This window comes from Tachypleus tridentatus, chromosome 13 (assembly GCF_004210375.1).
Source record: "Tachypleus tridentatus isolate NWPU-2018 chromosome 13, ASM421037v1, whole genome shotgun sequence".
In the NCBI taxonomy this organism is placed as follows: domain Eukaryota; kingdom Metazoa; phylum Arthropoda; class Merostomata; order Xiphosura; family Limulidae; genus Tachypleus; species Tachypleus tridentatus.
In genome coordinates, this window is record NC_134837.1 from 107609420 (window position 1) to 107634893 (window position 25474).

Sequence of the window (25474 nt, forward strand, 5' to 3'; positions counted from 1 at the left end):
TGAAATGTGTTTGTTTTGAATTTTCGCGCAAAGCTACTCTAGGGCTATCTGCGCTAGCCGTCCCTAATTTAGCTGTGTAAGACTAGAGGGAAGGCAACTAGTCATCACCATCCACCGCCAACTCGTTTACCAACGAATAGTGGGATTGATCGTCACATTATAACGCCCTCACGGCTGAAAGGGCGAGCATGTTTGGTGTGACCGGGATTCGAACCCGCGACCCTCGGATTACGAGTCGAACGCCTTAACACACTTGGCCATGCCGGGCGTGAAATGTGTTTATTTGTATAGAAAATTATTACATTTTATAATGCTTTTGATACAAATGCTTTACAAAGCGAACCCTAATACAAAATAATTATTAAGCAAGTGACAATATAAAAGCATTTTAAGCGAACTAATATTAAAATACAATTATTAAGCATTTGTTTGTTTAGAATAAAGCACAAAGCTACACAATGAGCTGTCTGTAATTTGCTCATCACGGGTATCGAAACCCAATTTCTAGCGATGTGAGTCCCCAGACAAACCGCTTTGCCACTGAAAGAAAATTATTAAGCACATGACAATATAAAATTAAGCAAATCACATGTCCTTGTTCTAATAAAAAGAATAAAAATAAATTAAAAAAAAAACTCAAATAGAGGGAAAAACAAACATCACCAATAAAAATTTAAAAAATATTTATTGTATTTTTGTAGGAATTTCTAAAATCTTAGAATGTTGATGTCTGGACATAATTTTCAAGAACATTTGTATCTCACCTAATTTTTAATATTTCTCTGAAGTTGAACTGAATTATGTTACGCAACAGCTAAAATATCAACTTAACATGATACTCTTTACTCTTTTTCTGTATCTACTAGGATATCTTGTGATTCCACGTCAATGAAGTTATTGATAAAGAAAGTCTTGGGAGTATTCACTATTATATGAACTCACTTGCCATCAAACAAGTGATTGCTAATAGTATTAGAGAGAGGCCTTAGTACTGAAACAAACTGAATTTTATTTTTATTGGTGATTCTATCCAGGTCACGAATGCAATCCAAATGATGAGCGTGATTTGGTCTCGATCACCCAACTCTACTATAAAGATTTCTTGAGAATCCATTAGTAGAACATCCCCAGTAGAAGCAAGTTCTCTTGTAGTGAAAGAAGCAAGACGTGTATATTAGATAAGTCTGTGATAATCCGCACGACTTTTCACTCGATCTTACCGAACTATCTCACGTACACCATATAAGGTTAAAGGTCAATTGACACAAAATTGTTGGGGCTAAATTATGTTTACAACACAAACCTACAATGTCACTAAGTTCAGAGAACAAACTAAATTCGGCCAGTTCTACTAGTTGTTTTTTACAAGTGTAAAATAGAATTTTTTGGGTGAGGTGCCCTACATAAGTTTCAATTAAGGGTAATTAAGGGGTAGACTTAAGAAAAAGGCCTTCTTAAATTTGTTAAACTTTTATACATTTTCCAGTATTTTCAAAAGAGTGTAAGTTTCGTTTGTTCAATATTAATGAAAAGTGCGAAAGTGATAGACATATAAGTGACACAGCCAATCAAAACATCGTTAAATGGTTTTGTGTTGTGCATTTACTACTAGCAACATATTTGTTTCATTCTGTTGCTTATTAACTCGTTTGTGATCTTTCTTTCTTAAGCATTCTAACATTTTCAGTCATGACAAAATAATATTGTATCGACAGTAAAATAATATTGTATCAAAAGTTAAATACGTTTCTAATGTAAACTATATACATGTATTTAAATAATAAATTATTCAGATATATGTTAGAAATATTTGTAATATTATCATTTATCGCCGATGTTACAAAGGTATGTCTGCGGACTTCCAATGCTGAAAACCGGGTTTCCATACGCGTGGTGGACAGAGCACAGATAGCCCATTGTTTATCCTTGTGCTCAGGTAAAAAAAAAACAAACAAGCCCGGCATGGCCAGGTGGTTAAGTCGCTTGATTCGTAATCCAAGGATTGCGGGTTCAAATCCCCGTCACATCAAACATGGTCGCCCTTTCAGTTGTGGGGCCTTATAAAGTGACGGTTTATCCCACTATTCGTTGGTAAAGAGTAGCCCAAGATTTGGTGGTAAATGGCGATGACTAGCTGTCTCTCCTCTAGTCTTACACTGCTAAATTAGGGACGGATAGCGCTGATAGTCCTGGTGTAACTTTGCGCAAAATTAAAACAAACAAACCAACGAATATTTAACTCCATCTGGTGCCACTTTGATAAACAATATTTCTTTAAAATCATTTATGCGTTACAGTTCGCTTTTAATCTCACATATTTCACTAATATGAGATAATACGGAGTAAATGTTTCAAAACTGACAAACATAAACAAAAATGATATCTAAAACTACGATACCGAAGCTTTTGATTACTTGAATATATTCTGGTTGCATATAACAAGTGCAGTAAATATAGCATACTTTTTATATACATAGTAACTTGTTTGTCCTTTGTACAAAACAAACGATAAATAAAAATGCACTCTACACTGAGATAAGTCTATACTACATCAGACATTAATTTTTATACTCTTACGTTGCACGTGTCTAAATATGCGATTACACATGTACGATATTATTATCGAATATAAGTGTACTTATATTATTATACGTCTAAATACGCCATTACATGTGACTATTTTTATTGTTGCGCGTATCCTGTACGTAGTTACCTGTAATAAACTGCTTTATTGCGCGTGTTAAAATATACTATGTTGTTGTAGGCGTTCACATATACCGCAATATTCGTTGCACGTATCAAGGATACGCAATAACAGACTTCTGAATGTGCAGTGGAAGATGTCAAAATGTACATTTTCTATTTAGAATATGAGAAACGCTAGAGTACGAAAAATGTATACGTATGAAAACAAATTGTATCTAACAACCAGAACAGTTTGGTATTGTAGGAGAACTTAGATATTTAGCTATCTTTACAATCAGAGTAAAATCACTCTTGCAAAATGTTGCATGATATGTAACAACCACATTATTTTATGAAAATAAATCCATTTGCCAAATATCGATTAACGCTTTTGTTTCGCATCAAACATAACGTGAAATCTTATAAAAAGAATTAGTTTGCATATTTAAAACGCTATTACCAGATGTAATAATATTTTCCAAGATTAAACCACTAAAACTTTGTGTTTCGGAAGTTTATTTTTCCGTTTTTTTCTAAAGTAATAATTTCCTTCTGTTGTAGCATCTAATTTTAAAAGAGGATTCAAACGTTTCAATACATATGACTCTTTATATTCATTGTTGCGGAGGCCAGTAAGTAATAAACATTAAAGAATTTTGAGGAAGGGTTTCTCTAAGGAATTCAACCATGTAAAAAAAAAAAGCTTCATACCGGGAAAGGAGAGGTTATACTTACATAAAATAACGTCTTGGTTAAAAGAGATATGAAAAAATCAAGGTTTCTAGTAAAGGGAAATTTCTCACTAATAAATTATGAATCAAGGACAACCGGTTACAAAGTCCTCGAATAAATGCCGATGTAACATGGACCTACAGGTCTTTAGCACCTTGGAGTACGACATCGATGTTCTTTGTTTTTTTTTTCCACAGGCTAAGGTAAAACTCAATTAGACCTTCATTAATAGCTTTTTCAATTATAGCATACTGAGTTACTTCATTTTTAAACCACTCTAGCAGAAATAATAAATATATTAATATATAATATTATTGTATATATATATGTACAAAGAGAAGTCTTAATTGTACACGATATGCAACTCATAATTTAGCTCATTATTATAAAAAAAGAACTGGTAGCGAAACATTTAACTTAATCCTATAAATAATAATACGTCATGGAACGAGACAATAAAACTGTTAATATTTTAGACCTCTTGCAGGTCCGAGCTCTTCAAACGCTACCGAAGAAACCACAGTTGATGTAGGAAAGTTTAGTTAGCACTATATTTTTGAAGATTGTGTTTATAACTCACCTTAATAGCAATCTGTTCACGGGTAATATATATATTTAATTACTGTTTTTCTCTTTCTTTCCCTGACGGGCTCGGCATGGCCAGGGGGTTAAAGCGTGCGACTCGTAATCTGAGGGGCGCGGGTTTGCATCCCCGTCGCACCAAACATGCTCGCCTTTTCAGCCGTGGGGATGTTATAATGTGACGGTCAATTCCACTATTCGTTGGTAAAAGAGTTGGCGGTGGGTGGTGATGACTAGCTTCCTTCCCTTTAGTCTTACACTGCTAAATTAGGGACGGCTAGCGCAGATAGCCCTCGAGTAGCTTTGTGCGAAATTCAAAAACAAACAAAAACAAAAAAACATTCTTTTCCTGACATGCTTTTTCTATATTATTAGAATATGTGAACTATTTAGGTTATCTTTCATTATCTATTTTGTACTTTTCATTGAAACTGGTAGCATAATATAGACGTAAGACTAATGTTACAACCTTATTTTTAATTAATTTATTTCTTTGACTCCAACCTTTCTATGTAGCGATTGTTTCATAATTATTACATGATACACGCCCATTTCATGTTACTTATCTATACACAACGTCGACAGCATTTGTTCGATTCCTAAGTTCTGGAAAGCTTGAGATAATATCGTTTTCCATACTGTTGTTTTATTTCAGATTTTAGTTAAAGCTTTGTTCTATTTTCTTATAATCAAGTTCTACAAAGCCAGTGTGACCCGATTACTGTCTTTAAAAATGTTGAAGAAAACAAAAAGTCAAATTATTCAACCCCGTTTCAAATCCAAAGTAACCCAAAAACAAAGCGATTAAGCGTTTATTACTGATCGCATACTCAGAGGAACGATTTATTCATGCCTTAGTCCAACTGATGTGTTGATAGACAACATACGGGTCACGAACCAGGGGCCGTAACGCACGACTTATAACATGATTGTTTTCCTAGAACTTCGAAATCTTGAGTTACAAACTGGTATTCTCACACAGGCATACCTCCGTTCTTTCCGCCCGATTTGTTGATATACTACCCGTCGTTTCCCTAAGGCATCTCCGGCCTTGTTATCTCAATGATTGGTATGGAAAGCAACTCTTGAATCCTTCTTAATGAGGGCTTCACACCTGGGCTGGCCATGACAACCGCCTTAAACACACCATACTTTTACTGAAACTTTCCTAAGTCTAATGCAGAACCCGTTCGGTTGCATTCCTGTTACCTCGAATGTTTATCCTCCCCTCAACCTGTGAATAGTTACAAGCCCGAGTCACTGTGGTCTTAACAAGACCCTTTAGATCCTATACACCAAATGACATCTATTACTCTATTTTTTTAGTTCTCATACGCTATTCGACAGTTTAAAAAGAAATTACAAAATGTAATAAGTACATTTCGCCGAGTAATGGTCGTTCAAGGCTTTCATTTAAAATTATTATGTGTTTGTAACCTAACAGGAGTCTTGAGTTTTGAACTGTGGGTTAAAATCAAACTCCTCTACTCAGTTCGCAAGAAGTTTTCCATTAGGGTTGTTCTATGTGTGAATAACTCTGTCGGCGGACTACAATTAGAACTCTGTGTTTTGTAACGTCCAGGAGAGATCGTGCAAAGGAGGCAGGAAAAAGGCTGTACTGATGGTTTTTGGAGCCATCGACTGCATAGCGTGCCAAGGATTGTCTAAGATAAGAAAATGACGAAAAAAATACGAGATAGAAGGACGACGCTATCTCTTAAAGCTATATAACGTACATTGTAGCAACTGCGACGGTGCAGTACGCTAAACCCTTGCCAGTATATGTTAAAACACAACCTTAAAAATAAGTACGTCATCATGAAAGAATACCAGCATTTTAAAACGTTTCATCTGTTATTATTCATGTAATTTTCTACCAATAACTAATCTAATTGAGACTAGAAAAGGAAATAAAACTCCAGTATTATTTTTATGTACATTTATTACATATATAAGTTATTTTTATATCAGATTTCACATGAAATATTTACTTATAGCTGTTTCTAATTTCCAAGTGAGGAGAGGCAATTTCTCAAATTATCTTGTGTCAATTCTTGGGATACTATTGTCTGATTTAACAGTTAGATTTGAGCGTTACTCTAATAATGCACTCAAAAGACGGAGTAAGACATTACAGCAACAGGATATGAATCATACGCCTCGAATTCAGCTAGTTTTTCGTCTTACAAATAAATATTAAGTCAATTAACCACAAGTCCTTGCACTTCCTTATCATTTTAGGAAGAACTCTAGAAATAGATTAAGCATATGTGCAAACTGTAATATGTGTTTACCTCACATACATTATTTACGGAATATTTTGCGCTGTTATTACGACAAGTATTAACCACTTTAACTATACTTCACTCTAAACTTATGATTTAACAAATTAGGCCAACTAAAGTTCGTGCTAAATGCTATAAATCAGACTAAAGTAATGATAAGTTTGATAATAATAATAAGAAACAAAAGAAAAAGACACAAATATAAAATAAGTTTGAATACATATTTGCTGTAAGGTGAGTCAACAACGTACCAGACAAAATTCGTTTTTGATGGATTTATAATAACGATTATTTAACCGAAGAATCTGATTTTTGTCAGTGTAAAGTGATTCAACTTTGTAGCCATCTTAGATGGCTCGGCATGGCCAAGCGTGTTAAGGCGTGCGACTCGTAATCTGAGGGTCGCGGGTTCGTATCCCGGTCGCGCCAAACATGCTCGCCCTTTCAGCCGTGGGGGCGTTATAATGTGACGGTCAATCCCACTATTCGTTGGTAAAAGAGTAGCCCAAGAATTGGCGGTGGGTGGTGATGACTAGCTGCCTTCCCTCTAGTCTTACACTGCTAAATTAGGGATGGCTAGCACAGATAGCCCTCGAGTAGCTTTGTGCGAAATTTCAAAACAAACAAACTAGCCATCTTAGTGAGTTTGCAGAAAAACTAGGTTCTACGGTTCATAACCTCACATAACCATAAAAGCGTTTGTTATTGAAACGTTTCTCAGATCTTTTGGCTTTGTTGTATAGCAGATTCTGTAGAAAAAGCGGGACAATAATATTATAGAAAGTACAGGTTTTCTTATTCGTAAATAAAAAAATGCAATTTTTCAAAAAAGTGTTGGAAAAACAAATTATTATTGTATTTTCATAAATTCCGTAGTTGTGTTAGAGTGTTTTTTGAGATGTTAACTTTCGTCAAAATAAAAAATTTTGCACATATATATATCCCTATGTATAAGGGTTACAGATATGTTGATTTCAAGAACTTAGGAAAACAGTTTGTCAGACAAAGGGTTCCCAATGGAAATATGTGGGTATCAAGTGGATATATGTCTTTTATCCACTAAGGATTGAACTGTTTCCTTTCACTCCTTCCATTAGAAAATTCTAAATCCTTATATGGAAATTTTTGGCAAGATGATGGTTGCTGTCATGTTTGTTTGTTTGTTTGTTTTTATTTCGCACAAAGCTACTCGAGGGCTATCTGTGCTAGCCGTCCATAATTTAGCAATGTAAGACTAGGGGGAAGGCAGCTAGTCATCACCACCCACCGCCAACTCTTGGGCTACTCTTTTATCAACGAATAGTTGGATTGACCGTCACTTTATAACGCCCCTATGGCTGAAAGGGCGAGAATGTTTGACGCGACGGGGATGCGAACCCGCAACCCTCAGATTACGACCGTTTTTAACACGCTTGGCTATGCCGGACCTGGTGGCTGTCTTTTCTTTCCACTATTTTTTTTTTTTTTTTTGAAATGTCAGGTTATAAACTGATTGGCTATCAAAAGTTTTATTCAAATAGATACTGAACTAATTTTTCTCAGTATAAGTTATTAGAAACCTAAGGTTCTTTAATAAAAATTATTACTGACTACTATAGAATTCTATAAATTTTGTTAATCGGTTTCATTACTTGCTGAAGTACAAAAAGTTAGATTTTATGTGCTTAGTATGGAATAGGAATTAAATACCTTACGTAACTTTCAATGAACATATTTCATAGTCACATTTCTACGCCTTTAGCTACAGGTTTGTATCATTTAACCTTACTTTTGCCGTGACATCCATGCGCATCCGTTGTCATTTTATACGTCACTTTGGAACCTATCATAATTTCTCAGAATAATTGTGCATATTCATCACACTAATAAATAAAATCCATACGAATTACGTATATTATTATATGTGAAAGGGTCCTTTGATATGTCGGACATACCTCTAGCAATGTCAGAATATTTGCACAAAAGAAGACAAATAACGATTTTAATGATTTCTAGATTCGATAAAATCTGAACAGCCCTCAGACATTAAATAGTATACTTTCTTACAGATGTCCTATGAATGATTTCAATGTTACTAAACATAAAGCATACTGCTGTTTCTTCACCTATCTTGTCTACATTCCCTTTTATTTGGGTATCCAGTCCTTACTGTGTCAATTACACCATTATTATTATTATACGTGTTTTCGTCATTTTTTGTGTTTAAATTTGTGTTTAAGCCATGTTGGCCTTTAAAGCTTTTTCCTGATACTAGCAAGAAATCATGGTGTTGTATCTAGCCGTAACCTGGTCTTCCTGATATTAGAAATAAGACTTAATAATGTATACAGCCAGTTATCTGAATTTCTTCATACCAACAATAACCCATGATGATGTATATCGCCGTAACCTGCTCTTCCTGATGCTAACATTAAGCGGTTCTGGTGTATATGGTCAGTTACCATGTCTTCCTAATGCTAGCAGTAAGCCATTGAGATGCATACAGTCAATAACCAGGTTTTCCTGATACTAACAATAAGCCATGATGATATGTACGTTCTGTACACTGGTTTTCTAGATTTCATTGTAGGTTATAAACACATTTCAAATATTAAGCTCTACGCATGTAAGTCAGGACGAAAGTATTTATTATTAACAATTTTTCATCTGTTTTACAGAAGTGAGAAAGAGAGAGGTCTATAACACGACGGATTGAAACAAACACTGCAACCAAAGTTATGAAATTTGACTTTTGATGAAAAATATGAGTAAGTTATCTATTTAACCTTATTCACTGCTGGAACTATTATAATTATGTCAACGTGACATATATGTAGATAAATAGATTAATGCAATTTTTTTCATTCAAAACAATAACATTTTTAGGACTAGATTTATGAGTTAACATTAAAAGCTAAGTCAAAATTCAAATTCTAGTTCTACCATCTCAAACAGTAAGAGATAACTGTTGTTTGATTTTTATACCCTAAAGACTGACAACAGTTAACTACATGTACTAAAACACACCTACACACTTCTCACTCGGATGAAAGTGTGGAGATAACTTAGTTTGATTGACATATCAGGTCACGCGTGTTCAAAAGTGTTGGAGAGAGCGTTATCATATTCTATATAAATGAGCGATCATTCGTTTTGCATATAAAACGTGAGTGATTTATGTTTCTAACTCTGTCCTACTGTATATTTCCTTATCTCTGAGCCTACGTTAGCATTCTCTTTAAACAATGCTACTACTCTGTTTTAAGATCGACAACTTTATTGTTTCTGGAAGCGACAATAAAAACATTATAGGTTCTTAAAGAAGAATTTGGAGTCCGACTCATACTGTTAATAATTACGTGTTTAGCTATAAAATTTTATGTCTCTTTCTTCGTTTAGAAATGAAAAACAGGTCTTAATCTTAAGCTCCAAATCTATTTTATATTCCTGGGAAATCATGAAGTGACGGAATAGTGGTCGTGTGAAGAAGGGTGAAGCGCGCAAAAGTTAAGCCTAGTTAGTCTTAACCTTCGCTTCCATCGTTGTGTATGCATAAGTCTTCAACTTGGATCCATTCGTATACAACACAGCACTGATAATTTTATATCATAAATAAAAACCTATCGCAGCCTTAGGCAACAATAAATAAATAAACCTTTAAGCTAAACTTTATTAGACTGGTACAAAAGCAGCGTATTAGTACATTTACGTATATATTTTTATAAATAAGGATATTTCGAAAAGAGGTTAAAAAAGTGAAGAATCAAAGTCATAGCCTCAACGCACTGCAATTGTCATATGAAACCAAAAGCGTGGATCCTTGCGGTGGTTTTTAGATCTATCTGCACAATTTAGTCTGTCTTGAATTTCGCGGAAAGCTACACGAGGACTATCTGCACTAGCCGTCCCTAATTTAGCAGTGTAAAATTAGAGGGAAGGCAACTAGTCATCACCACCCACCGCCGACTCTTAGGATACTCTTTTACCAACGAATAGTGGAATTGACCGTCACATTATAATCCCCCACGGCCGAAATGGCGAACATGTTTTGTGTGACGGGGATTCAAACCCGTGACCCTCGGATTACGAGTCGAGTGCCTTAACCGCCTGGCCATGCCGAGCCTGCACAATTTAATCAACCTGCATTATTTTTTTCATTCTAGTTGTTCTTTGTTTGAACACTGTGTGTTTAAGTTCTCATTACTAATGTTAACTGGCAATAGATAAAAATAGAATAAATCTGTATAATTTCATGTGGCTATGTTTTTCTGAGCCTTCATAAACTTCGATAATTTTATTATTTTCTTATCATTATACGAATTTAGGTAAAAGTTAATTGTGTAATGTTCCAAAAGATGTCACTACTAGTACTTGATGAGATTGTTACACCTTTTCTCTCTCTGTTTCTCAATCTGATTCTTCATCAATCTATTTTTTACCCTGACAATAATAATTATAACGCTACATATATCTATGTACACTGGAACACCAAAAAGTGTGGAAATTGAAATCAGCATCATTACGTATATCATTTATCGGGTTCTTAAACTGTTTAAATATTCTAAAATCCGCAACAAATTAGTTCTTCAATAAATGTTAACAGTAACTAATAATGTCTTGTACAAACATAAATCTATCCTTGTTACACACGCCACCAACAAGTGTGAGAAGGTTTAATTTGAGATTCGACCTAATTAATGTCTTTCACACCTATAAAATTTAACAGCTTTCCTCATTCTCAATTAATTTGTTATTAAATATGGAAATAATCAAATATTCGTACAACATTAACAGCGTCATTATGGTCATTAGAACAACCATAAGTATAGATTATGTTTGAATTTACGGCATTTAACTGCAAAAATTATGAGAAACTATAAAATATAAATAGGAATGTGAGATATTTACAAAACAATAATAATTTATCTAATGGCAATAGTCTCCCAGCCTGGCACGGCCAGATGGGTTAAGGCATTCGATTCGTAATCCGAGTGTCGCGGGTTCGAATCCCGGTCGCATCAAACATGCTGGCTCTTTTAGCCGTGATGGCATTATAATGCTGTGGTCAATCCCACTATTCGTTGGTAAAAGTGTATCTCAAGTGTTGGCGGTGGGTGGTGATGACTAGCTGCCTTCCCTCTAGTCTTACACTACTAAATTAGAGACGGCTAGTGCAGATTGCTCTCTCTTGAGTATCGTTGCGCGAAATTCAAAATAACAAATACCGGATTAGCCAGTAAATGTACGATCTTACAATGCTGAGATCTAGGATTCTGTTCTCTGCTGTGAACACATTGTACGTAGTTAACTGTGTAGCTATTTTTATTGTTAAATAAAACAACTATTATTTGAAATCTAAATCTAAGTACCATTGTACCATGCGCAAAATTCAAAAGGTGTACACAGCTTATCAAGAAGTAAATAGATACTCACTACTAGAAAGAATTTGTTTTCATTAGATAAACAAACAGGCAATAAATGGTGGAAGATTACTATTAGTTCTCGATGGACTTTCTCTTTGCAATATGTTAGGTAGTAATACTGTTACAAATGGTATTTACAAGATATGAAAAATGGCCTATGAGATTACACCTCCACTTCTGTCCTGACAAAGAGCTTGAACGAGGGTGTCCCTAGAAGTTGTTTGTTTATAACTGTTTTGCAGGGCCCGATCAGAGATGGGACACACATGAACAACAGGCTTCATATCTTGTGACTAACCTATCCATGGGAAAGTGGTAATGTCCTCACCTTCAAGTCATCATTTTTTTATTCTGAATAAGAAGGACTTTCCTCTTCTCTATTTTTAAGCCGATAGTAACGTTGCTCCAAATATTTATATTTAGAGAGATAAAACACAAAGTAGGAAATCAATTCAAAATCATTTTTATTTTAAATGTCAATTTTCTAAATAGGTTTAAGTTTTCTTCATTTGGAATATCAGAATTAGTCATAGTCGAATTTCATCATAACTTGTAAACTCCTTTGTGGGAGGATCGCCAAACTACGGTGTGTCCATTCTCAGAAAACTGTGTAACGCTGAACTCAATAGAAGAATCCTTACAGTATCTCAAAAGGCAGGAGGGTATTATAACTTCTAATGCCCTTTGCAATCGACGTAGATATTGCCACATTTATCACTGAACAGAGCACAACTATAAGTGATCTGATGACATCTTGATGACTCCTCCTATCGTCAGACCATGTGACCTCCTACAAATGCTGTTAATTCCCACTAGTCTTTCATTTATGGTAAAACTGCTTGTGTTATTTGTTCTTTATCGAATTAACGCTGTACTTATGAGCAAGGGAAATATGCACGTGACTTCACGGATGTGATTATTTCTTTTCCCTTATTGATAGCCTATGTATTCCACCTTGTGAAAACTCAGTTGTCAGGTGGACAAAACAAAAAAGAAATGAAACTAATTATAACATTCGAATCGAGTCACATGCTAATGTTTAGATATATATCTGTATTATTACAAAAAAAAACGTTATTTTTTTTAAATGTCTCCTGGTGCATCGGTAATTTATAGACTTACACAGTTAGAATCGATTTCTCACCATACATAAAGTGCAAAAGCTCGTTGTTTAATTTGGTGATAGAAACAACAAAATATCAGTTATTTTATTTTTTATGTTATTGACTTAGGAAGATAACGAAAACAGATTAATATTACACGAATCTTTGTTCAATTCTAGATTTAATACCAAACTAATTGGGAAATTAATGAGGTCGAAGCTCATATTAAACCTTCACACACTTGTCAAGCATGTTAGTGGTGTATGCAACAAAAATAGATTCATGTTTCTAAAATATACTCTTGGTTACTGTTTGCGTACTTTTCTTATAACAAAGCCACATCGAGCTGTCTGCTGAGTCAACAGAGGGGAATCGAACCCCTGATTTTGGCGTTGTAAATCCGTAGACTTACTGCTATACCAGCGGGGGAGTAGTTACTGTTAACATTTATTGAAGAACTAAAATTATTACGGATTTTTCAATCTCATTCATTTCAATGTAATGATAAATTTTAATTTAATTATTCAAATATTAAACACTGATTATCCTTTTTATTTATTTCTCATTTTACATATTTTTCAATTTCAACTTTTCAAAAAAATTAAAAGGGAAAGGGATATTAATTTTTATATTTAGTCCAATTAATTCGAACTTGTCATTATCTTTACTTTTGGATATAGCAAGTTTTCATAAAACCCTGTGCGATATGTACAGAAACCCTAATCTGAAGTTTGTACCCCTCAGTGGTGCAGCTGTATGGCATGGCGAAGTGGGTTAAAGCACTCGACTCGTGATCCGAGGGGCGCGGGTTCGAATCCCTGTCGTGCCAAACATGCTGGCTCTTTTAGCTGTAAAGGAGTTATAATGTGATGGTAAAAGAGTAGCCCAATAGTTGGTGGTAGGTGTGATGGTAAAAGAGTAGCCCAATAGTTGGTGGTAGGTGTGATGTTAAAAGAGTAGCCCAAGAGTTGGCGGTGGGTGGTGATGACTAGCTGCCTTCCCTCTGGTCTAACACTACTAAATCGGGGACGGCTAGCGCAGATAACCCTCGTGTAGCTTGGCGCGAAATTCAAAAAAACAAAAACAAACTGTATGTCTGCGGACCTACAACCCTAAAAACCAGATTTTGATATCCGCGGTAGGCCAAGCACAAATAGCCCATTGTCTAGTTTTGTGCTTAACTATAAAAAATCTGAAATGTGTTCATGGCCTCTAGTGGTTGCTTCAAATTCAGTTATAATAATATTTTTTGACAACGTGTTGATTTGTAATCATCCAGCTACATTTATTTTATTTCGCATAATGATGTTATTAAATTAATAGCAAGTCATTAAAATAAGCAGGAAATTAACGAAATGAAAAAGTAAGAATTATTCGGTACTTTTTAGAACAGCTAAATAATGGCCATTACGTTATGAATCCAGGTTAAATAAACGATTATCAAAATATGTTTTTGTACTAATGGGATATATTTATGCCTGTTTTGTATTGGAAGTAATAGTTCAAACAGTAAATAAAGTGCAAATATTACGGTATTGCTATCCCTCTGCTACACGAACATGAAATGTATCAAATTACAGTCAAGAGTTGAAAGTATACACCAACCAAACTATTCTCAGCAGTAACATCATAAACACTCTCGTTTCTCCCAGGGTATAAGTTCCACATAACAAACGTGCCAAAATCATGCAGGTTGAGATAAAATTTCATGTTTAAATTGGAACTGTATTGAAACTCTTTAGAATGCAAATAAAACTAGTGCTTTTAATACTAGGAGCGGTAATAATGAAAAGCTCAAACTCTTCAAAAATTATGTTAAGTAAGTAAGGATATGCTCTCCACGTGATAATGCAGTAGGAATCTTGCCATTGGTCTTATCTGTGAGAGGAAGTGTAAATTAACCAATGGTGTTGAAAGTTTGTGTGTGTTCCTTATAGTAAAACTACCGGGCTATCTGCTGAGTCCACCAAGGGGAATCGAATCCATGATTTTAGCGTTGGAAATCCATAGACTTACCGCTGTACCAGTGAGGAACAGGTGTTGAAGGTCTACAGAGACTTTATGGAATCCTTATTGTTAAAGATAGAAACTTACTTGTCACATAATTTATTCGGAAAGAATATCTGTTGGGCAGGAAGTCATCATCTGGTGAAGCATTGATTTTAAACATGTAAAAAAATATGCGAAAGAAAAAGGGAGGGGCTAACAGAATACTCAAAACCATGGTTTGTCACGTAAAACTTCAACTTATTAACTGTTTGATTTTTAATTTCGCGCAAAACTACATGAGAGCTATCTGCGCTAGCTGTCCCTAATTTAGCAGTGTAAGACTAGAGGGAAGGCAGCTAGTCATCACCACCCACCGCCAGCTCTTGGGCTACTCTTTTACAAACGAATAGTGGTATTGACCGTCACATTATAACGTCCCTACTGCTGAGAGGGCGAACATGTTGGGTGCGACGGGGATTTGAATCCACGACCCTCGGATTGCGAGTCGAGTGCCTTAACCACCTGGTCATGTCGGGCACAACGTATTAATAGTGTTAAGGCTATGTTGGCCTTAGTAAACTGTTTCGAGTACAACATTTAAAACAATTTTTGACAATGATGCACTGATGCACTTTAGATAGCATAAAAATATACATTGCTATGTTGCTACATATAACAACTTATTCGTTTTCATTTTAGTTTCTGTAATAATGTATAATAATGATAAGTTAGCCACTTTGTTTCATCGCTTTTTACTCCTGTTACTGCATCAGCTGCGTCTTTCGACATTTATATCCAATACTGTATATATTTATTAGACTTTTTTATTCTCTCCAATCAAAATCTCACAACAACAAAGCCTGAAACTTCTACGTGAAGTAAGTTGTGGTTGTTTTATCGTTCATTCTTATACTTATATATATTCGTAAGTTGTACGATTACAAAATAAAAGTGACATAAAGTATCTTTACGTAAGAAGAGGAGTGTGTCGCAGAGAAGAACAAAACCTGGCACCAGCTCTAGTATCTTTACGTAAGAAGAGGAGTGTGTCGCAGAGAAGAACAAAGCCTGGCACCAGCTCTAGTATCTTTACGTAAGAAGAGGAGTGTGTCGCAGAAAAGAACAAAGCCTGGCACCAGCTCTAGTATCTTTACGTAAGAAGAGGAGTGTGTCGCAGAAAAGAACAAAGCCTGGCACCAGCTCTAGTATCTTTACGTAAGAAGAGGAGTGTGTCGCAGAGAAGAACAAAGCCTGGCACCAGCTCCAGAGTTGTAAAACTTAAGCTTTAACACACATTAGTACAAACTAACAAATGTTGTAAAGTGAAACGTGCCAAGTAATATACAGAATCAGCTGAGGAGGTTCGTTCTCAAATTAATTCCTTAATAAACAAAGAAAAAAATCTCTTCTTCTCGATACAGGTGTACTGAGCTGAAGTTTTATAAATTACGTGAATGATGTATGATATAACCTCCAGCAGTACAAATAGTTTTCTCCACACGTGGATTATGTTAGCAATTAGTACCTGCCTCGGGTATAGGGACGAGAGGGAAAAATCTCGTGCTTCAGAGCGTTCAGATCGCTTCGACAAAAAGGGTTAAACACAGGTTACAGACTTGATTTATACCCTCGAATTATTAGCCTAGGCACAAAGCCCTGTAAAGGTTCAATATTTTCCTAAGTAAAGCCTGCTTAACAAGGCTGTCATTAGCCCGTGCACTTTACCTGCAAGCTATGTTCATGTTTAGCTAACTTGCCTTCATGAGTCTTATTAACATACTCAAACGAACCATAAGATTTATGAATGGCGTGGCCGTTGAGACCCACATTTTGGCCTGCAAAGTCTCGCGGATTCATCACTCGCACCCTATCATTAGACCGTGCGGCTCGAACTCCGTCTTGCGAACTCGTGAGCTCCATTAATTGTAACCGTTGTCAGGTGGTCAGTACGCGCTGTGGCGATCCTCCCGGTGAGTGAAAATTACTTTGTTACGGCACACTGCTACCGAAGTCGACGCATATCTACATGTTTTAACGATGTTTTACAAGTCTACCGGCATGTGTTATGAAATGTGTTTCTGTACTAATTACTCATCGTTTTCAGTTTGAAGATTCACTTCAGTAAGTAAAGCGTCAATCTGAATGCTGCAGGCCAGTTTTCATCTTTAAGATCTAGTTAAAAACACTTTCATATACATACATATATATATATGTTCATGCATTGGATGTTTGTCTTTATTATATTTACCGACATCGTTAAAATTCAAAACTTGACAAACGGTTACAAAACTATGGTTTCCTAAAATAATTGAACAAGGTAAATTAAAATCATCGACTTGAATCTAAAATATAACCATTTTCGGGCGATCATTCAAAGAGACACAAGTAATAATAAGATTCATACACTAACGCATGTCTTGACATTCAAAATATTCGAAAAATATACCTTTTAATTACCTTGTACAAAAGAAAAATCCGCATTACGTCTTAGACTCTCAATTACCATTAAAATAATTAAATAGAACAAAATCTAATTTCACTTTTCTGCGAGGTTTACCTTAAGACTAGCGTGACAAAGTACGGAAAAAAATAATCTCAACAACATAGCTACGGAACCAGCGGCTATCAAAATTACTTCTGTTCTGAAGCGAGCGCAGCATGGCCAGGTGGTTAGGGTGCTCGACTCGTAATTTGAGTATCGCGGGTTCAAATCCGCTTCACACTGAACATGCTCGCCCTTTCGACCTTGGAGGCGTTTTAATGTTTCGGTCAATCCCATTATTCGTTGGTAAAACAGTAGCCCAAGAGTTGATGGTGGGTGGTGAAGACTATTTGCTTTCCTTTTAGTCTTACACTGCTATATTAAGAATGGCTAGCGCAGAGAGCCCTCGTGTAGCTTTGCGCGAAAATTCAAAACAAGCAAACAAACCGTTCCGAAGCATAATGTCCACTGTTCTTCTGACTTATAGCTGCAGGTAAAGATGAAGTGTCATTGTATTAAAAGCTTCAGTCTCATTATTAAAGTAAACACTCATTAACAGGATGTATCATTTCCTGTTTATAGGAAGGGTCCAGTACTATCTACTACAGTGGAGAATCATTGACCATTTCAAAACTTCACCTGGTATGACTAGTTTCTTCCCTGAACAGTGCAGAGACTCACAGACCATTGATGATCAAATAAACAATCTTATTCAAAATGTTTTAGAGAAATGTAGCCATTAAAATAATTTCCGTAAATTGTGTATGGTGCCATTTTCGGTTATGTAATGAATATAAAATATCTTCGTTCATAACACTTGAAACCGCTAGGTGTGTCACTGTATGCGCTTTATTTCATTTTTATTGACAACAAAGTGATTCGTTTTGTACCCGTTTTTCTTCATCCAGTTAATAAAGGTCTCGAGTTGTTATATTTTATATAGGGTTTTATGGTATCGTATTTTTGTGTCAAATTGATTTTTTTGAACCTGCGTGTTTTCTTAACATAATAACTATGTAAATCAGTTTGGTTATAATGATACTACAACTGTTGGTGTGCACAAGAGATCAAAGCCTAAAAATGTTATTTTTAGTTTGTGAACTTTGGTCTCTAACTATCAGCGGTGTTTTCTCTGCTGTCATTGAATGACCTTAACGTTTTTTGCAGACTTACATCGTGTATTATAACATTTTGCAACAGATATTTTATTTTCTCTTAATATGCGTTTGTATTTCCATGATGCTTTCCTAGACGATGTTTATTTTCGAAACAATGTTATACAACGTGCATTCATCTATTCCAACTATTTAAAGTACATTTGCCATTAGATAATCCGTGTTCTAATCTCAAAGAAAATTCTGGTCCATATAACTAGAATCCGAAGCACTTAAATACTACACATGCCAGGCGGTTAAGATGCTCTACTCGTAATCCGAGGGTCGTGGGTTCGAATCCCCCACTCACCAAACCTAATCGCTTTTTCAGTTTTGAGGGCGTTATAACGTGACCGTCAATCGCACTATTCGTTATTAAAAGAGTAGCCCAAGAATTGACGGTGGATGGTGATGACTAGCTGCCTTCCCTCTAGTCTTACACTGCTAAATCATGGACGGCTAGCGCAGATAGCCCTTGTGTAACTTTGCGAGAAATTCAAAACAAACAAACGGTAACCGGATTTTATAAAAACAATCGTTGTGGTTTTAAAGCATTTTGCTGACGAAGCATGACTATAGCCACTGATGTTTGTCATGAGACGTATTTTTAAACACTTCATTTGTTTTATTCGCCCCCTCAGGGTTTTTCCAAGAAGATTGTATGACAGTATGTAACCACACTGCGTCCACCACATCCACTGAAGACGATGCATTTTGCTCAACACTTGGGTTCATCAGCCGGTGGAAATACAATGAACATAGTATTGGTCAAAACGCTATTTAAGTTAGTCATTTATTCTAGCAACAGTTGTTATAACGCAAACGTCTTTTTCTGGCGAAGCGTTATTATAATTATTTACATTTGTCACAATACAATAGTTTTAGGCTCATTGTATTTTTAACATTACGTTCTTTATTCGACCACTTATGGTTTATCAGAAATAAAACATTTACACTATTTTGTCAACCACACTACGTCCGTCATATTCACCGTCAACATTGTGTTTCTCTCAGTATTTACAATGGCGATCGGAGCGCTATTCATATTCCCCATCTATTAGAATGACAGTTGTAATGTGTATATGTTTATTTACAGCAAGTTAAATTTAACAATGAGACCTATGTAACGTAGCAGCAACTTTGAAGTAACAAAGAGTTAGTAATACGTGAATTGAGACGGGGTAACATTCAGGTCCAAGTAATCATTGTTTAACTGCACACGGATATTAAGAATGATAAGATTTTTGTTTATAAATTTCAACAAAACAAAATGTGAGGACACGCCACAACAACTGCCTGTTGTAAATTGGACTATTGATCAGAAATGGAAAATTTTGAAAACAAATTTTAAAGTTTTCAATACTGACATATTCCTTATAGAGAAACAAAGGTCGTTGTAAGTGAAATACCAGACTGGCTATTAGCCAACAATGTAGGGGTTAACATTATAGAAATACATATACATATAAAAAAATGAATGACTGCCATGCTGGGAAACTTAGAGTATTATAAAAGATCAAGAGAGCTGGCTAAACAGGACATTAGATAATCGAAAATAAAATATTTAAAAAAGGTTAACTGAAAATGTAAAAAATAACAGTAAGAATTTCTTTAAGTACATTATGGGTAAGTTAAGTGTTATGATAGAAGTAGGAACTTTGAGAGATAATAGCAGTGGGCTTATTTCTGGCATTTATGAGATGATTGGGTTACCAAATTCTACTTTTCTTCAGATTTTACTAATGAAGGTTAAAGCAATACTTCTCATCCTGAACAGTTGATAGATGGAAATCAGATCGAACCAGATGACCATATTAAATCTGAGCTTGTTAAGAAAACATTAGATGGTTTAAAGAATCACAAGGTTTTTGGACCAGATAATATTTCCAAAAGGATTTTGAAAGAGACAAAGGATTAGATATGTGAGTTTTGGAATAGTGGGTAGATGACAGAGAACATGTTACTCTTCACTCTAAGTAATAAAAATTATCCAGGTCATTACAGGCATATTAGTGCTGGGAAAAGTCTTTGAAAGTATTGTGAAATAGAAAACTCCATTTTGTTATGATTTTGACTTTGTTTATATTTCATTTATTATTTTCATTTATTGTTTAGATTTTTATCTATGATTTTTAATTGCATTAAAACGCTAACTCACCTCTTACACGATTATTTGCATCTTGAGTAAATATATGTATGTGTATATGACAAAACTAACGCCAACTTCCCTAGCGGTGAAGTTCAGGTATTATTAATGTAGAAGAGTATGTAAATTTACGATCACATAAGGATGTTCTCTCGTGACCTACTCTGTGAATAAATACCTTACCATAAACTTCACTAAGACAGAGAAAGTTATGAAGTAGTTAATAAAGGATGTAGTTATTGCTATTTGTCACCCCATATTGATATTGGAAAGTATTGTTTGAATATTTTAATTGTTGTAATTTATTTGAAATTAGTTCTTTTTTGTGGTTCGTTGTCATGATTCTACTCTTACTGATTTATTAATATTTATGATAAATTATTTATTAATATTACTGTGAAGTCCTAGCCAGATATTTGTTTATTAACTGTGCTGAATTTGTTTCTAAGTTTTGTTGTTGTAGATAAACTGTTTTTTGTTGTTGTTTAAACCTGGTTGTATCGACGTGATCATTTTATACCATTACAGTCTGATAACAGATGACTTGCAAAATAGTTTAACAAAGTGTAACATTGTGTTAAAAAGTTAACATAGTTTTTCACTAGGGGAAAGTTTTACCATACTATTATTTTGACATTCTTTGAAGATTACTGCTTATGTTGAAGATGTGTATTTATTATATATGGGTTTTCAGAGCATTTGAAAAGGTGTCATAAACAGTTTATTAAAATAATTATCCGTATGAGTGTGGGAAATAAGTTGGGTCATTGGATCGAATCGTGGTCGCAGAGAAGAAGGCTGAAAATTGTTATGAACTGGGTTCAGCCAAACTGGAATGATGACACAAGGAAGATACCTTGGGAATTTTTCCCGTTTGTAAATGGCACAGATAAAGTTAGGTCAATAAGTGTTTAAATTTCTTATAATATTGAGTTCTCTGAGAATAACGTTCCTGTTTACAAAAAGATTTAACTCATTTAGCTAGTTGGGCAAATAACTGGCAGGTGGCTTTTAATTATAATAAATGCAAGGTAGTGCAAGTTGGTTATCGTAATTTGAATTGTAAGTATAATTTTAATAGGAACAACCGTAAGAGTGTTATTAAAGAAAAGACTATTCGTGTTTTTATTTAATCAGCTATTTAAGCCCTCCAATTGTGATGTTACGAGCTGTAGGGCAACTATGATTTTCAGATGCATTTATAAAAATATTGAACGAGTTTATAATTAGATTAGGCCACATTTCGAATGTTGTATTTAGTATTAAACTCCTTATTATAAAAATATCATTGAATTGTTGAAAATGGTTCAAAGAGTGTACTTGTATGATAGTCAAGTTTTATAATATTATGATAGTTTATGATCACTGAAACTATTTTTGTCTTGAAATGGAAAATAAATGTTCAAGATTAGTAAGTTTCAATGTAACATTTTTCTTGTATCTAATGGTGAGAGTGATTGGCTGTGAGGATATACAACCAAAAATCGTGATTGGATAGGGAGGCCATCTTTATCTTCAACAGTTTTACTTTTCAAACAGTGTTCAGGTATAGTGTATATCATAAATATAAATTACTTAAAGGGAGGTTTACTAAATATTCAAATCATCAGACCTGGCTTTGAGCTGTTTTTCGAGATGGGTGGAACACAGCAGTGGGCCAGTAGGCCCTTTTTTCTCATTAAATGTTATGTTGTATAAATGTTTTTACTGCATTCAGAAGATTCTTTACATGAAACATTAGAAGTATGACAGTATATCTTAACTCGCACAATCACCATCAGTAATAACCATGTACAGTCTTGTCTTTCAGAACCCAGCCTATGTCCCTAATACTACAAGTACAAGTAAGCCTGTACAGTGGTTGCTTTATTGCGTTCCTGCTTCTGGTGTATGATGCTGAGTCAAGCTCATTCAACTTACATGGTTGTCTTGTCATTCAACATGACAGGTGCACTCTGCCGGCAGTTTACTGAGATATTTGTGCTACTTTTCATCACTATTGTCAACAGAGTCCTCTACCAGCAACTTCAAGTACTTGGGAGATTACGAATTTACTCTGTCATTATCGCTGTTGAACTCATTATGGATAGTTTCATTTACTTATCCTAAACATGCTAAGTCTACATTATACCAGTCTCTAATCAAATATCACTACCTCAAAAAGATGGCAGTCTTTAAAAATGTAGGTTAGTATTAGGATAATAAATTGTGTATCTGTTAAACTGGTTGAATCATTTCATTTACGGGTGATAACACATAAGACTGTGTACATAGTTTTCCACGAATCCTATTTGTCCATTACAGGAAATGATTAGTTCTTTCTACTGTTCATGGATTTTATTTGTTCATCATGATAAATGAGTAAACAGGGTTTTAGATTGTCCAAAAACGTGAAAAAATCTCTAAACGTATAGATTTTGTTTTGAGTTTATGATCCATGGAAGTGTATAATAAACTATTGCCACTTTAAACATCATAAATTCTGATGTAGCACTTGGTAAGGACAGATAAGATAAAACGATTAATTTGTTGGGAAGCGTGTAATATGGTGCAGAACGAAACCGATTAATTACACCATCTGGACATAATACGCTGCGACAAAAAATGATTAAACTCCCGTTGTTCTCTTGTTAGTAGATTCAAAACTATAAAATTTCTCTGGGCAAAAGTAAACACTATATTTCCGTGTTGTGTGTGTTTGTTTGACAATTACTGCCAAAACAAGGAGGAGTATAAGAATTAGTCTATTTGTAAAATATAAGTTTGTCATGATCTTTCTTAATCACTGTATTCACCCAATTGCACAGCTGTAGTTTTTTCCGACTTATAACGCTAGAAATCGGGTTTCAATACAGGAAATTCACAGATAGCCATTGTGTAGATGAGTACTTTTCTAAGAGTGGTTAGTCTGGTTAGTTAATGATTCAAAATGCAACTATAATATTGCAAAGACGAGTTTCAAGAATTCGCCCTCTTGTTTTCAAATAACAACATATAGCTGAAATACACTCATTTTATGTCCTTTCTTGTTTGTTTGTTTTGAATTTCGCGCAAAGCTACTCAAGGGCTATCTGCTCTAGCCGTCTTTAATTTAGGAGTGTAAGACTAGAGGGAAGGCAGCTAGTCATCACTACCCACGCCAACTCTTGGGCTATTCTTTTACCAACGAATAGTGGGATTGACCGTCGCTTGTTACGCCCCCACGGCTGAAAGGGTGAGCATGTTTGGTGCGACTGGGATTCGAACCCGCGACCCTCGGATTACGAATCGAACGCTCCTTTCTTGTATCTACTTTGTTTTTTATAAGTGCTCTCGGTTCAATCATTACGTTACACAAGTTTATGTAACTTTTCAGAAGTTAATAGTAAAGTTCATTTAAAGCGTCTTTGCAGCTTCCTCTGATGGAAAACTTAAAATTTGTTGTTCGTTGTTGCGCCGCCGTTTTATTCATCACTTTAACATTTGATTTCTTTTTCATCATTCTTATTGTATATTGTATCATGAATATTCAACAATGTTTCAGAAAATACTAAAGTACAGAAGTAATATTTTACTTTATTTTTTACCAGTAAAAAAAATTCAAAAAAAGGAAATAAATATAGGGATAACTATTATCAATCCTTGCATGATAGCACAGGCACGTGGGATTGTTTGTTTTGTTTTTGAATTTCGCTCAGAGCTGTATGAGAGTTACTTGCGCTAGCCGTCCTTAATTTAGCAGTGTAAGTCTATATGGGAGGCAGCTAGGAATCATCATCAACCGCCAACTCTTGGGTTACTCTTTACCAACGAATAGTGGGATTAACCGTTACATTATAATGTCAGAGCGGCGGAAAGGGCGAGAATGTTTGGTGTGACGGAGATTGTGAGTCGAGCGCCTTAACCTCCTGGCCATGCCGGACACATGCACACCGTGTAGTTGAATGTCAACAGAGAAATATAAATTAAATCAAACTCAATTGTGATTGAAGAATTAAATATATTGATATACTATTATGTAAGAATGATGCACGTGCCATCCATACTCTTGTTTTCGAAGGATTTATATAAGCCATTGTTTGTTTGCCTTTTTCTTTGCTTGTTTGTTTAAATGCAGTGTTTCAAAAGACATAGGAAGGTTGTATGTATAACTAAGTTATAAAATCAATGAGGTTCAAACTATAATATTTATATTGCCTATATATATTATTGGCTGGTAACTTATGTTTCACCCTGTCCATAAGCTTTATGAAGAAACACCAACTTGATATAATAAAGTTAATCTCAAGAGGTAATGATAACATCATTTACACTATAATTATGATTTCTTTTTATAAATTACTACTAGTTATTGATAATACTTGTAAGAGCGAAATTATGTCATCTCAGTGAAAATGAGTGACATCATTGTTTTGGTTTTTAAGTTAGTGTAAAGCGTGTCCAGCAGCATCACATCTCAAACCTTGGACCCATGAAACTACACCTTAGTACATATTAACTACTAGGCAAGATCCGGCTTTACATTTTTAATGTTATTAAATAATGATTTATTACATTTGTAGGTAAAATAGTACTATAAATGGAAAGTATCGCTATAGATGTCCCCTCTTCTTAATATTAAAATTATCTTTCAAAAAATGTTATTCTTTACTTACATGTGTTAGTTACTGTGTATGCATACACACACACACACACACATTATATATGCATATAAAATATTAAAATAAAATCCCACCCACAAAGAGTAACTAGAAAATAAAATAGCATTAGGTGATATTTACATGAAAAACCTATTTTTTTTCCTTTAATTATTTTAATTGGCTACACGTAACATTACCAAAAAAGTTGTTATACAACCAATACCATACGGAGTACAACTAAAAAATTACCCTCAGTAACTCCAAACACAAACAGTGTAAAGAATGGTATTCACTA

At 34.8% G+C, this 25474-nt stretch overlaps 1 long non-coding RNA gene across 2 annotated transcripts in view; it reads left to right on the top strand.

Moving 5' to 3' along the window:
* The window catches only part of LOC143240605 (uncharacterized), a 45390-nt gene extending 22546 nt beyond the window's left edge, over positions 1-22844 (top strand). Inside the window, exons 2-3 of one of the 2 annotated variants that reach the window (XR_013021854.1) lie at positions 8942-9031; positions 22371-22844. This is a non-coding gene — a long non-coding RNA (uncharacterized LOC143240605). Of the gene's footprint in view, positions 1-8941; positions 9032-17842; positions 18180-22370 lie in introns of those variants that run through there. The other variant, XR_013021855.1, reaches the window with a different exon arrangement.
* The last annotated feature ends 2630 nt before the right edge of the window (positions 22845-25474 follow it).